The following is a 14,264-nucleotide window of genomic DNA, read 5'->3' as shown; positions in this document are numbered from 1 at the left end:
GCTAATAGTGTTTCATAAAAATTGATGCTTTTTTTGCCTCATTTATGATGCTTTCATACCAATTTGTCTTTGTGTATTTTTTTAATTCTCCTCTGCACATATTAGGGCTTTGTCATTCTGGCCCCCTCTTCTCTCTCTCTTTCTCTCTCTCAGCAAAGGTAATTGGTAACGGTAAAACATCTGTGTGTGTGTATATATATATATTTGATTAAAAAAAAGTTTTAGTCTCCATGACAACAAGATAACCAGTTAATTCAATCACTTGTGTGAAAAATGATTAGTGAAAAGTAGCATCTAGAGTCACTTAGAAATGACTGGATTAATCCTTAGTGAAAAGATTCCATCAGAAGTATATGTTAGTGACATATGACAACATTGCAGAAAACCCACTAACTTTTGCAAAGATTAGGTGGCCAGCCTTTAGAGCAAAGATTCCAAAGGGGGGTTGTTGAGACACCTTATGATCTTTCTTTGATGTGGATGCGACTTCCTTCTTTTCTCCTTCATCCTATCCTCAAGTATTTTAGGAGACATACTTATTGTTTAAATGAAAGGATATTAAAATCATTTTTGACTTGAGAATTTTACTCTAAATAAAGTGGGTAACACTCCTGGAGTTACAAAATTATGACTTGGAACTCTTTGGGGAAGCAGGAAATAATTTCGTTTTATTGCTGCCCATGTCCATGTACTGAAAAGGTTTTAAACACAAAACCTTTGGGACTTGATTCCATGTACTGACAAAGCCTAGTTGTACTAAAGAGTTTGTACTGGAATTGCTTCACCTTTAAGAATGGGAAGTATAGAAAGGAAGAGAGATGGACTTCTGAAAACTTGATTCAAATCTACCAACTGTGTAAAAATCATAGCTGAAATGTACCAGGTACATATTAATTATTGTTGGAGAGAGAAAAGGGAAAAATGACTTTTGTGAGATCAATAACAGATTTATCAAGTTTAGCATATGAAGCCTAAAGATAAGAAAAGGCAGGAAAAACACTGATTATCCTGAGAAGGGTTCAACTTCCATCTGTGCAAAGGTTACAAAGTCCTGAAAAACAGTGAAATGGAAAGCAAACAGTTCAGTAAAACATAAGAAACAAGAACACAGACAAAGCAGAAGTGAAATTTTCAGAAACACCAACCAACAGAGTTGCAGATTCAAACTTAATAAATGAAAGCAAAAACAATTTTGGCACTATCTGATTTCTTTTGCTTATTTTATTTCTCCTCTTCTCATTGATATGAATGTGGGAACAAAAAATGAAAAAACACAGAAAAGAGGTATGAAATGAAGGAGGAATGGAGAAAATGAAAAACTATAGCATTTGTATTCTCATCTCTGTCTCCTATATTTACAAACTTTAATATTTCCTTCAAGACTATATACACTTAATATATATCGTTCAATATACATCCTTTTTTCACTTTCTCATTAAATTAAAGATGAGACATATTTAGAATATTTAAGATTGGGTTGCCAGATACAATACAGGATGACCAGTTATATTTGAATTTCAGACAAGCAAGGAATACTTTTTTTAGTATAAACATGTCTCAAATATTACCTGGAACATACTTATACTAAAAAAGAGTATTGTTTATCTGACATTCAAATTTAACTGATCATCCTTTATTTTTGTTTGCTACATCTGTTACCCTAGAAAAGAGCCACTAGTCTTAACAAAGATGGGTCTTCCTGTGTTTAATTCAGTTTATCAATATCCACCTCTTAAAAAGCTTTCTTAATTGAAGTACAACACACATACAAAAAAGTACACTTGTCAGGAGTGTACAGTTTATTGCAATTTCACAAAATAGACATACCCAGGTAACCAACACCGAGGTCAAAACCTAGAATGTCACCAGCCCCTGTAACCCTCCCTTATATCACTTTTTCCTCGCTAGGGGTAACCAGTATCCTGACTTCTAATAGTATAGACGAGTTTTGCCCATTTAATCACTATTTCTATTTAGTGTTGGTGGCCTCATCCCCTGTATTCTAAGATGATGTCCACCTATTTGGCAGAAACTCAGACCCCTGGCACCAGGTTAAATGCCTGGCTTATTGGAGATGGTTGAGGTTATGGAAGAGCTCTCCTGCCTCCATGTATTAAGTGAATTCTCTAGGCAGTGTATTTATCCAGAACCCCACAGGGGTAGCAGGTGAGCAGAAAATTCCAGGGAACCTAGGAGACAGTACTTTCCAGGGGACCTAGGAGATAATAAAGGCAGAAATCCAGAAGTTGTGAGTCTTCCAGATATAGTAGGTTATGAACTTTTGGCTGGGAGAGGCTGAGAACCAAGAGATGGTTTGATCGGTGATACATTTAACAGAGAGATAGTAAGAACTAGGCATTTGACACACTCCCCCATGCACAGCTTCATGAAGGTGATCTTATGAGTCATTGTCTCTCTAGCTAGGGCTACCCATCGGCAGTGTTCATCTGTGCTGGCATAGCTTTGTTGCATAAGGTTGTTCCATGAAGCCATGTAATACCTCTAAGTTTATAATTCTCTCAATCTGTAGAGAGGACACTGTTCCCATTCTGCTAGAATGCATCATACCAGTTCCCATAACTAAGGACAGAAGATCAGGACCCAGAAGGCCCCTTCCCCTTCTCCCCAGTAGTGTTGGGGAGGAGGGCCACAGGAATTGAGCCCTAAGAGAGAACAGGAGAATCTAACAAGACCTTTATACACACCGGCCTGGAAAAGATGGGGGCTCCAGGGACCAATTAAGTTCACTGAGTATCCCCCAAGGCTTCCCTGGAGCTGAGCCCACAAGGCTGAGTCATCCTATGACAGCTGTTGCATGAAGAACTAGAAGTCTACGACATGGTTGGCCAAAGATCCTTCTCTGATTGGAATCTGAGGATAAGACTACTGGTGATTCAATCTAGGAAGGACCATCAGATATTTGACTGGGTGGTGCCATAAAGTCTGAATAGTTTCTGAGCAGCAGCCTTCCAGGCAAAAGTGAGGTACTGACGTCCTCTCTGCCTCTCCAACCAAGCTCAATACCAAGAAGGTAAAACGTTGTACTTCCATTTCCCATCACTGTATTCCTTCCCTACCTAGAGCATCGTCTGACCTGTCACCAATGCAGTAGAAGAAGGATATCTGCTTGCAGTATTGTTCATAATACCAAAAAAGCAGAACACCCTAACTATCCAACATTGGGATCTTGATTAAAAACATTGTGCTACATCCCAAACAACGTAATCCTACCTAGTCTTTAAAATGATGTTGTAGAACAAAATGCAGTAGTAGTCCCAGTAACTGCAGCTAGTCCTATAAAGCCCATCCCACCTGCCAGGTACTGTTCGAGGTACTTGGTAAATGCTGACTCACTTAAATATTCACAAGAACTCTGTAAAGTTGGAAGCGTTATTACAGCCATTTCACAGATGAAGAATCTGAAGTATCTATTTCAGTTAAAGGACATGCCCAAGGGTCACACAGTTAATAAGTGAAACGGCCAGGATTCAAATTCAGATAGGCTAACTCCAGAGTCCACACTGTTAACTGTTAGGTAATGACAGAGGAAAATGTTAATCATTTATCATTAAGGGAGAAAAGCAAGCTGAAAAGAAAAAAAAGTTTGAAAAATGTGATTCCAATTCTATGTCAAATATTTAAAAAATCATATGACTAGGGGCCGGCCCGCTGGTGTAGTGGTTAAGTTCACGTGCTCCACTTCGGTGGCCTGGGGTTCACAGGTTCAGATCCCAGGCGCAGACCTACATACCATTCATCAAGCCATGCTGTGGCAGTTTCCCATAAACAAAATAGAGGAAGACTGGCACAGATGTTAGCTCAGGGCCAATCTTCTTCACCGAAAAGAATAATAAAAATAAAAATCATATGACTATACATGAAAAGAAAAATTATTGTAAGTATACATGTGACAGTATTAACAATGAGAGGTCAGAGTTTAAGTGATTCTTATTCCCTTCTCTATAATTTTCTATATTGTTTACATTTTCTGTAATAAACACAAGACTTTTTTTATTGAGGAAAAAATTCTTAAGACAAAATGGCTTCTTTTGGTTTTTTTTTTTTTTTTTTGCAAGGTCTTCCAGTGTGAAGCCACAGAGAGCAGTCACATCCCATGGAGAGCTTTTAAGGAATATGCCCGGGTCACAATATGACGCCCATTTTGCCTCAGAGTAAAGTGAGCTTCAAAATCATTAATACATAAAACCAGTGCATGGGAGGTGAGCTATGTAGAGCACTGAGCAGATCTTAGAATGTTGATGCTGGCAGGGACCTCAAGCTTCTCAAATCTACCCCTTCAGTTGGTAGAGAGAGGCTGGAGAGGTCACCCATGGAAAGTTGGTTAACAGGGAGGCCCTTACAGAAAATGGCATTAGCCTTAGGAAGCAGAACTCAGAACTCAGAACTCAGCAGGAAATTTCACAAGTCATTTTAAATTTAGCCACAGAATGTCATGGCAATAGCAAGAGGGCATTTGAGCAGATTTTTATCTTCTCATGGCCACAAAAGTTTGCCAGGAGAAAGCCCTGGAGACATATTGCAACAAAGATTTATGCATATAACTTGAGAGAGTTCAAAACTAGCGGTGATAGAGAAGACTTTGCCACAGATGATGACATGGACATGGAGCCCTCATTACACATTCTAAACCCTCTGACAGGGCTGGGTTCAGGGTCTCCCTGTAGGTGCCTGTGGAGGTAACCCAGAGTTCTTGGACTTCCAGTCCAGTCTGTATTTCCTGAGGGAAGTGTAAATTGAAAAACCAAGAGTCTCCACCCAGCCCTACCCTCCCAAGACATCACTGTGATTCATGTGAGGATAGTGGAGAGAGCTGGCAATCTCTAAGCAATATGGTTTTTCAGAGCTTGACCTTTCCAATGGCTCCTCCCAGGAGCAGGGCCAGTGAGTCCTGCTGAAAGAGCAGCCACTCCTAGCAGCTCCCCATCCCAGCTGGGCGTCCTCCAGTACCTCTTGCTGATTCCATGGTCTTAGGCTCTCTCCGGCTCACTGATGATGTACTACCTCTAGAGGGCAGTTCAAAGCAGGGCTCTTACTGAGTTCTGGAACGGTAGTACCTCAGATTTTAAAGAAACTATTCATAATGTCCTAGATTGCATTAACAAAACAAACTTATGTTCTTTCACAGAATGCCAGAATTTTAGTTGTCTTCTCAAGCAGTTCGCAGGACTCTAGGTGTCCTGTGTACAGACCAAATATGTGCACAAGTAAACTAAACTAAAAGAACTATGTGATAAGAGTTGCTAGAGTTACAGAGAACCGAGAGGATTCAAAGGGAAGGTTTTTTCCAGCTGAGGTAGTGATTCTTTGAGCTGGGCCTAAAGATGGGCCCATATAGGAAGGGAGACAGAGGGAGAGAGATACCCACACAGAAGGAATTGTCTAAACAAAAGTTTAGAGCTGTCAAAGAATGAGTCATAGCACAGCAAAGTGAGACGTCCTGTTTTCTAGAATAGAAGTGTCCTGTAGCCAGGCCAAGAACTGAGAAAAGAACCATATTTCATCAAATCTGAGACATCATGATTGCGATCAATTGTAAGATACACTCTGATTTCAGAGATGTTTTAAATGTTTTTTTTTTTTAAATGTGACTTAGAATTGATAAAACACAGTTAGCTGGGGGGATATTATAGAAGGTCTTCAAAATCCGATAAGAAGGATAAATGGTAAGGAATGGGGAGTCCCTGAAGGCTTTTGAGCAGGGGCGTGATATTATTCTTTGTGAAGATTGCTCTAGTTGCTGGGGTGAGGCCAAGGTAGGATATGTTGTGGTAGAGCTACTACATTAGTGCAGGTCTGAGGGAACTGGAGAAAAGGAAGTGAGAATGAGAAGGGTCAGATGCAAGAGATATTTTCAAGGAAACATCAAGTGAGTCAGCCACACAGACTTGATGAGTGAGAGAAGAGTCAAAGATGAATTCCAGATGTGTAATGAGGAAGAATGTGGTACGTCTGTCATATTTTATGTTTCCAACTTATGTTTTCTTGTTGCATATTTTTTCCTTTCCTGATGTCTTCTAGATAGTAGAGTTTTTGTTATTCCTGTTCTCCTACTCCTTTCTATCTAGTGTTTTTAAGTTTTGATTCCCATCTTTATATTGCTAATGGTTGCCCTTACATATTTAAGCCTACATTTTTATATTAATATCAAAAATTGACAGCTATGCATCCTCAAACAGAATGGAAAGTAGCTGCCTTTTCTCTCCTCCATCCTTATCCTCATCCCTGCTCCTTTCAGGCTTTGTTGTAAAGGGAACAGAATACACCACTCCAGCAGGTGCCACTTTGGCAGGTGGATTATTTCCAGCTGAAGACAATTGGGGCCCAGCAGACTCAGGAAGAGCTTTCATCCTCCCCCTTAATTGTCTAAAAGAATTTAGATAGGGGGCCTGTACCAGGAAAAGAGAGCTATTACTAGAGATAACTTTTTACATCAGAAAGACTTATGCATGGCATGGCAAACATTTGTTTACCAAACATTTGCTCTTCTCATCTTCCTGTGAATAGTCTTCCTCCCCTTTGAAGCTCCAGACCCCTACACACTTCTCCTTAGCTCAGCGTGGTATATAGGCCCCAATTATCTGACTTCTAGGGAGTCTCATATTTTTATGGGGCTCTCGTACATACAAAATTTGTTTTTCTCCTATGCTGGACCCTGACTGACATATCAGTGCATCTAGAGATCCCTGTCTGTACCTAATAAATAGTAAGGGTAGAAAATACAAATGTAAAAACGTCACCATGGATAAGAGGGACTAACCTTGATTTGGGGAAATGGGCCAATATGATACCATTTTGAGGTTGTATTATTGCAGATAAGGGGCACTTGTTCAGCTCAGTGGTTGGGTGGATGTAGTCTTTTTCTTTTATAGAATGGATGTTCCCATTATCAGTCATCCTGGGAAGTGGCTGATCCTCATGCAGGAAATAAATTGAAAGTATGGAAGGAGGGGCTTCCGCCTCTCTCTGGATTAGAGATCCGTTTGACCCTGGACTTTGAGGTGTGGAGAGGATTTGAGCAGGTTCATGCTGGTGGTGAGCTATCCCTAGGGTAGCAGCAACATCAAGCTTCTGTTTTTTGTCAGGAATGGCAGCAGAGACAACAGCAGCTCAGAGAGGGAAGCAATGCCCTGGGGTGATGAACTCCTAGCCTGGAAATGCATTGCATCTGCATTCTAGCCACACCGAAAAGCTGAAAGCATTATCAGCAAGTTCTCTTTGAACCAAAGGAAAAAGTTTCTCTTTCCTGAAGCTGAAGTGGGGGCAACAGTGGGCATCAGTGTGGAGAACTAATCCCCTGACAGCAGAACTTTCCTGAAGGTCAAAGCAACAAGAAGGCCAGAGGGGATGCATAGGAAAGCTCTACTTTAGAGCCTTATATATAAAGTAGTACAAATAAGGTTTCAGATATAGTTGAGAGCACTTTGAAAGAGGTGAATTTCCAGCAAATGGGCTGGTAGGAGAGAATGCTGTCATAATTTTGGAATAAAATGAAAGGATACTTTCCATTGTAGTCACAGACTGGGAAGCTGGGAGTATGTTGGTTACAGAAATAGCTTCTAAACAGTCAGGTAAACCTTATCTCTAGTGGATTGATGATAGTTTACTGATGGAGGCTGAACTACATCTCTGACTTTTTGAGGATTGATACTGGAGAAACCAGGCTTCCCTTCCACAAAATGCCCTTGGTACTTCTGCTGGGGTCAGAATGCAGGATTACGTGGATATAGCAACATGAATGGATTTTTGTTTTCATTGAGGTTCTACAATTCATTTTCCCTGTACTGGAGACAGGAATAGCTCTTGGAGCTTTCACAAGGTTGATGTGATGCCTGATTCCTATTTTGGTTTAATGGGACTTAGAATCTCATTAGGGGCCAAATCACTTCTCACTAGTCATATGAGCCTTGCACGTTTCCTAAGAACTTGCTCTCTACTCTGGCAAGAAGGAAGGGCCCTGTGTGCCAGCTGAAAGGACATCACCTGACAATCTCTAATATGTAGAGCTTGGACTCAGTTTATGTAAGCAGTGTACCCGGGCGTCATCCAAAAACATTGCTGTGAATTATTAACTTGGATCAGATGCATTTCGCAAGATTTTTTTAAAATATCAAGAGTAGCTTAATATACAGTCATGCGCTGCTTGACGATGAGGATACATTCTGAGAAATGCATTGTTAGCCAATTTCGTCATTGTGCAAACATCATAGAGTGTACTTACACAAACCTAGATGGTATAGCCTATGACACTCCTAGGCTATATGGTACTAATCTTATGGGACCACTGTTGCTTATGGAGTCCATTGTTGACCGAGACATCATTATGCAGCACACGACTGTATTAAGAGTTTTGTAGCAGCTCAGTAAGATAATTTACTGAGAAATGAATATGAACTCCTCACACAAAGAATAATTTCTCCTGTTCTTGGAAAATGTTAAGCAAACTTTAGGAATCTAACTAGCCTAGTATCTCAAGATGATAACATGGGATAAGGAGCGATTGGGACTTAAGGTTTTAATGTAAATTCTTTTATGAACCGAATCCTGAATGGTTGAAGCCTGAAGTGTCAAGCTGTCTCCCGTCTCCTACCACCAATTATGTATGATTGAGTTCAAAAATTCCACTTCAGGGACATTTCGTTTCCCCACAGGCATAATCATTACTCTCTTCTCAGGAATTTGTGAGTTCTCCTCCAGGAGAAGTCTTTTTCCTGTGAGGGAAGAAGACCGCACGTAGTCTGTTCTCCCTAATTTGTTCCTATGCCACCTGATCACAGAGTGCATCTGTGGAACCCCAAGCTGCCCTGCCTCCCTGTCCTCTTCTGACCTTTCTGCTTAAACTTGAAGTAATCTCCAAAAGCATGTGACTCAAACAGCATAATGTCAGGGATCAGGGCTGAACTATTATAGACACACTGGATTAGCAGCCAAGGAGCAGTTCCTCTGACTCGGGCTACCCAGGGTTCTCTGAGGATTCATTCTCTGGCAATCACGCTGCTCAGACTATAATAACTTTGTAATTCTGAATTACACCATGGCAAGATCTGTGATGGATGAGCTCATTTTCTGAGTGTGCTATTCGGGCGCATGATCTCAGCTATACTGACTTAAACAAAACCTCTAAGAAAGAGTAGAGTTTTTCTTTCTAATTTATTCCATCTTAACTCTGTTATGATTGTAATTCCATTGCACACCATGACCAGCACAGCTTAATCAAGCGTGGTGTTACAGGGATGGTGAATTTTTTCCTACATCATGAGGTCAGACATCCTAATGTTGCCCTTTACTAGCACCGCAGGATGGGTGTGTGCTGTATATCATTCAATGCCCCACTATATCTTCAATATCAGGGTCACAAAAGGAAACGGCTATGGAGACATTCAGAAAACTAAACATAAGCATGGACTTTTAAAAGTCCACTCTATTTCTACAATAGGCAAATTAGATTAGTCTTTATACCAATTTGTCCACAACACAGTAACAGTATTTGGGAAAACAGGCAGATGTCTTCCTATGTGATAATTAAATGGTAATTAATTTGCCAGTGTTTGTCAAACATTCAAAGTGAGGATCCTTACGCTGACAGGAAGGAAGGGGCGCAAACCTGACTTCTGGCAAACTTAGGCTGGTTTTCTCAGAAGACTTTATCAGAATTGGCTTCTTTGTTTAAAGGAATTCTTTTAATTGGGTTTGAGGTTAATTATAGTAGCAACATGGCCAAAGGGCAATAGATCTGCACTGATTGAAGCATCTCAAAGAAACCTCAGGGCAAAAACTTACCTGGAGTTTGGGGCTGACTTAAGATTTCTTCCTTTGGTTTTTTATGGAGATTGTGCTTACTGTTGTCGTTCAGAGTGTATTTTGGTTCTGTCTGTCCAGGAGCAGAGATCCGTCAGTCAAAAAACCTTTGCTGCCAATGGCTATGTGCCCTTTGATTCTTCAGAGAACTCTCCTCAGAGGCTCAGAAGGCTGTGCCCCTCCTGATAATACAAGTTCATTTCATTAATGCTGTAGGTTTTCCCTTTCAGAAGCACATGTAGGAAATCAGTTTGGCAGTTCCTTAAACGGTTAAACATAGAATTACCGTATGATGTAGCAGTTCTACTCCTAGGTATATACCCCAAAGGACTAAAAACAGGTATTCAAACAAATACTTCACATGAATGTTCCTTGAAGCACTATTCACACTAGCCAAAAGGTGGAAACCACAAAAGGATGACTGAATAAACAAACTGTGGCATACACATACAACAGAATATTATTTAGTCATAAAAAAGGAATGAAGTACTGATACATGGTACAATGTGGATGAACCTTGAAAACATTGTGCTAAGTGAAAGGAGCCAGATAGAAAAGGTCATGGATTGTCCAAATCCACTTATATGAAACATCCAGAATAGGTAAATTCATAGAGACAGAAAGCAGATTGATGTTTGCCAGAACTGGGAGGTAGTTAGGTGTGGGACTTCTTTATGGGGCAATAAAAATATTTTGAAACCTGATATAGATGGTGGTTGTACAATACTGTGAATGTACTAAATGCCACAGAATTGTTCATTTTAAAATGGCTAATTTTATGTGATGTGAATTTCACCTTAATAAAAATAATTTTAAAATAAATGTAAAACAGCACTTTATTCATTCTCTGCATTAAATACTGTGTAACTCAGAATATCCTTCAGCCCTAGGTAACAGGACTATAAGCCGTAGGTAGAGAAACAACCGTTTGCACCAGTAGCTGACAATAAGAAGCTACTGTAGCCACCTGTAACATACCAGATTCATAAATAGAAGCCTGACAGTTCATCAAGGAGAGAAATGATACCTGGTCCTCAGATCTGTTGGAAGCCATTTCAAAATAGAAGAGCCATTCATCTCTCTGGCAGCTACAGAGCTCAAGATTAAACTTTTTCATACTGTACAAAAATGTATTTCCAATAGAAAATTGATATACTGGTCTTTATGAAAAGACTCTTGCAATTGGTGATCTGCAAAAGAAAAATGACCTATTCTTCTCATACATTCCATTGCATTTAAATTCTTAGTGCAAAGATAAAGCCAAGAATTCTCTTCTTCTCAGGGTCAGGGGGTATCAGGATTGCCATTCATCATAAAATCAGAGGGCAACAACATAATTAAGGCTTTGGGAAATAGACCTAGTGAGGACTAGGGAAAAAAAGAAAGAAAGACAATAATATAGGGATCTAGTATTTGAGGGATGTCACATGGGGTGGTGATCATCTGTGCTCCCCTCCCAGAAGAAAGAGGAAATAAGCCTGAATGCACAGAGGGGCTTCTACTCAGCATTAAGTTCCTGCTGCAAGAACGAAAAGAAACTGAAATGAGATTCTAGGGGAGGCTACAGAGTTTCTTCAGGAGGTATTTAAACTCTAGGAAGCTGATCAATGTGATGAGCTGTGAAGCGACGGTTTATTTCTCTGATTCTGGGATAGCTGTAACGGATCAGGATCGTTTTTTTCTTTAGAGAAAGCAACTACCCTTCTGGTATCCTAATAGGCCTCTCTACCTATACCTAACATAATTCCTCCATGATTACTTTCTTATTGTCCTAATCTTAGAGAGGATAAGGAACAAAGTCATTATCTTCTATAAAATAATCTTTGAAACAGTTGAAGCTGATTGCAATAAGCTTATCCCACTCCAGGTAAGTTTCCCATTCTCTGGGTAAGAAAATCTTAGTTCTTAACTTGGTCATCTTTGTGGCATTCTAATCACTATTTGAAAGCTGTTTATTGTCCTCTGAAATTATCTATACGATTGGGCAGCCAAATGTTAGAAAAGAAGCATAAAAGCTGTCTGAATAAATATACAAAAAACCCAGAATATATTTGAGTTATTCACCCACTTGGTTCCAAGGATAGTCGCTCTTGTTCCATGGGCCACAAAAAAGCCCTTCTTTGGGAGAAGTTGGGGTATGCAGTGTGGGGCCAAGGGGAGGCCAGAGAGCAAGAAGGAGAAGCTATTGATACACTGCCCCATAAATACTTTATTAGAAACTAAAAACTGGCCCTGGAGCCAAGAATTCCTCCAATTAAATATTAAGGACTCAATTAGCCATGTCTTACTCTTTTTCTACTTTTATATTTTACAAGGCCAAAGGCAATGAAACAACAAATGGTTTACTTACTACACACAGCCAATCAGTAGTAGAACTGAAGTTAGAATTTAGGAGTACTTTATTGCTAATGGAGCGCTCAGTGTACTGAACTAGACAGGCTGCCTAAATTTGGAAGCCCAGTCAATATAATTAATGTATTGTGACAATGTTCATGTAAGCACTCTGCAAAAAATATCTTATAATTTCATTCTGGTTATAATCTGATGTTTTGGTCACATTGACATCTCCACACTTCCTTAGTTATGAGATGTCTTATAAAGACTTATTGCTTTATAAAGCAACAAAGCAAAGCAAGACTGTAAACTTAAATATTTGAATAACAGGTAATTTTCATGATACTTGCATTTATTGCTTTTATGTGTCTTTAGGGCACAGAGGTTATGGCAGTGATTAACATATGAAGTCTCTGGATACCTCTTCAGTGGGTGAAAAGGTCAACAAGTAGATCACTCAAAATCACATCATAGACTCAGTTTTTAGGATTCTAGCATAAGAGCCACAGCCCAAAGTCTAGACTTGCTCTTACACTTTTCACCTTCAAGGAGAATTATAGTGCACCATACTTTGGATCTGCTACAAAATTCTCAGATAGATCTTGAGACATTTAGAAAAACAAATGACCTAGAAAACAGGGAATAAAGTATGATGAAATTTATTTTCAAATGGAAAATTGTAATTGGTTCATTCCAAAGGGAGAAAAAAGAACATCACGGCCAAGAGAGCAAAAGAAAAACAAGAAAAATGAAATGCAGAATTTGGAAAAGAAAGAAACAAGATGGTTCTATCTCAAAACATGTTGAAATCCAGTTTTTTATAGGATAAGATAAATCCCAAGCACTCAGAACTAGTCCTTTCAGGTAAAAAGAACTTTAGGATAAAAGGAAGCCGTGGAATTTGGAGGCTCTGGCAAATATCTGCTTTCTGTCATCATGGGGAAGTATAGCACCACATTAATTCTGGGATTATAAGTTTTTATAAGCACAGCTCTGGGAAGGTAATGGTTTCCAGCTCCATGCAGGCCATTGGAGGACCTTTGGTTGGTCATGAGTCATGCCCTTATACAACAAGGTCTTGGCTGACTGAAACACTACGGGTGTGTCCTATCAGTAATAAGACTGGTCAACAGGGGAGCAAGCCATGCTGACCATGGCTGGTGGCAACGTGGATGGGCTGCAGAGTCAATAGAAGTCATTCATGTAAGAGGATACCAAGAGCTATTTCAGGGATTAAGCCAAAAGGAAAACCAAGATGAGGAACCAGATCTCAGGGCCAAGAGCAGAGCTTAAGTCCAGTGGCAACGTTCAGTTGAGAGCTGAGGCCGTAGCCAGATATCTCAGACAAGAGCAAAGTATGGGGTATTGAAGAAGGTGGGAGAATTTTTAAAACTTCACCTAATACTTTGATTTCTAGCTTTGATAGCTTTTCTTTTGGCCTATTAAATTGTAATGGGTTTAATGGCAGCCCCCTAAAAGCTATGTTCACATAGTAACCCCTGGAACTGTGAGTGTGATCTTATTTGGGAAAAGGGTCTTTGCAGATGTAACTAAGTTAAGGATATTGAGATGGGATCATCCTGAATTAGCTGGGTGGGCCATAAATTGAATGATAAGTATCCTTATAAGAGATAGTAGAAGAGAAAACACAGATGACGAGGAGGAAAAGGCCATGTGAAGACAGGCAGAGGTTGGAGTTATGCAGCCACAAGCCAAAGAACGCCTGGAGCCACCAGAAGCTAGAAGAGGCAAGGAGGATTCTCCCCCATAGCCTTTAGAGGGAGCACAGGCCTGTACACCTGGAGTTCAGATTTCTGGCCTCCAGAACTCTGAGAAAATAAATTTCTGTTGTTTTAAGCCACCAAGTTTGTGGTCATTTGCTACAGAAGCCCTAAGAAACTAATATACCAATTATACTGTGGTTCTCAGGAAGGGGTGTCTTAAAAGCCCTACATGACTTCTAACACCAGCATCTATCTCTGCAGGCACATGCACACACACACACACTTCAATAGCCTATAGCAAGGGGTCCTGGAGGGGCAGATGGAGCATCAATATGAGGGTACAGACGAGGAACATGCCTGTGCCCAATCTTTCCTTTAGGTCTGTATCTC

At 40.0% G+C, this 14,264-nt stretch overlaps 1 long non-coding RNA gene across 1 annotated transcript in view; it reads right to left on the bottom strand.

Annotated features, from left to right (window-relative positions):
* Positions 1-14,264, bottom strand: part of LOC138917683 (uncharacterized) — a 55,855-nt gene that overhangs the window by 33,869 nt on the left and 7,722 nt on the right. The window contains exon 2 of the long non-coding RNA XR_011426039.1: positions 9,799-9,998. This is a non-coding gene — a long non-coding RNA (uncharacterized lncRNA). The remainder of the gene's footprint in view (positions 1-9,798; positions 9,999-14,264) is intronic.

The sequence above is a fragment of the Equus caballus genome, chromosome 15 (assembly GCF_041296265.1).
Source record: "Equus caballus isolate H_3958 breed thoroughbred chromosome 15, TB-T2T, whole genome shotgun sequence".
Lineage (NCBI taxonomy): Eukaryota > Metazoa > Chordata > Mammalia > Perissodactyla > Equidae > Equus > Equus caballus.
The sequence above is the reverse complement of the archived record's forward strand: the minus strand, read 5'-3'. Positions and strand labels throughout refer to the sequence as shown.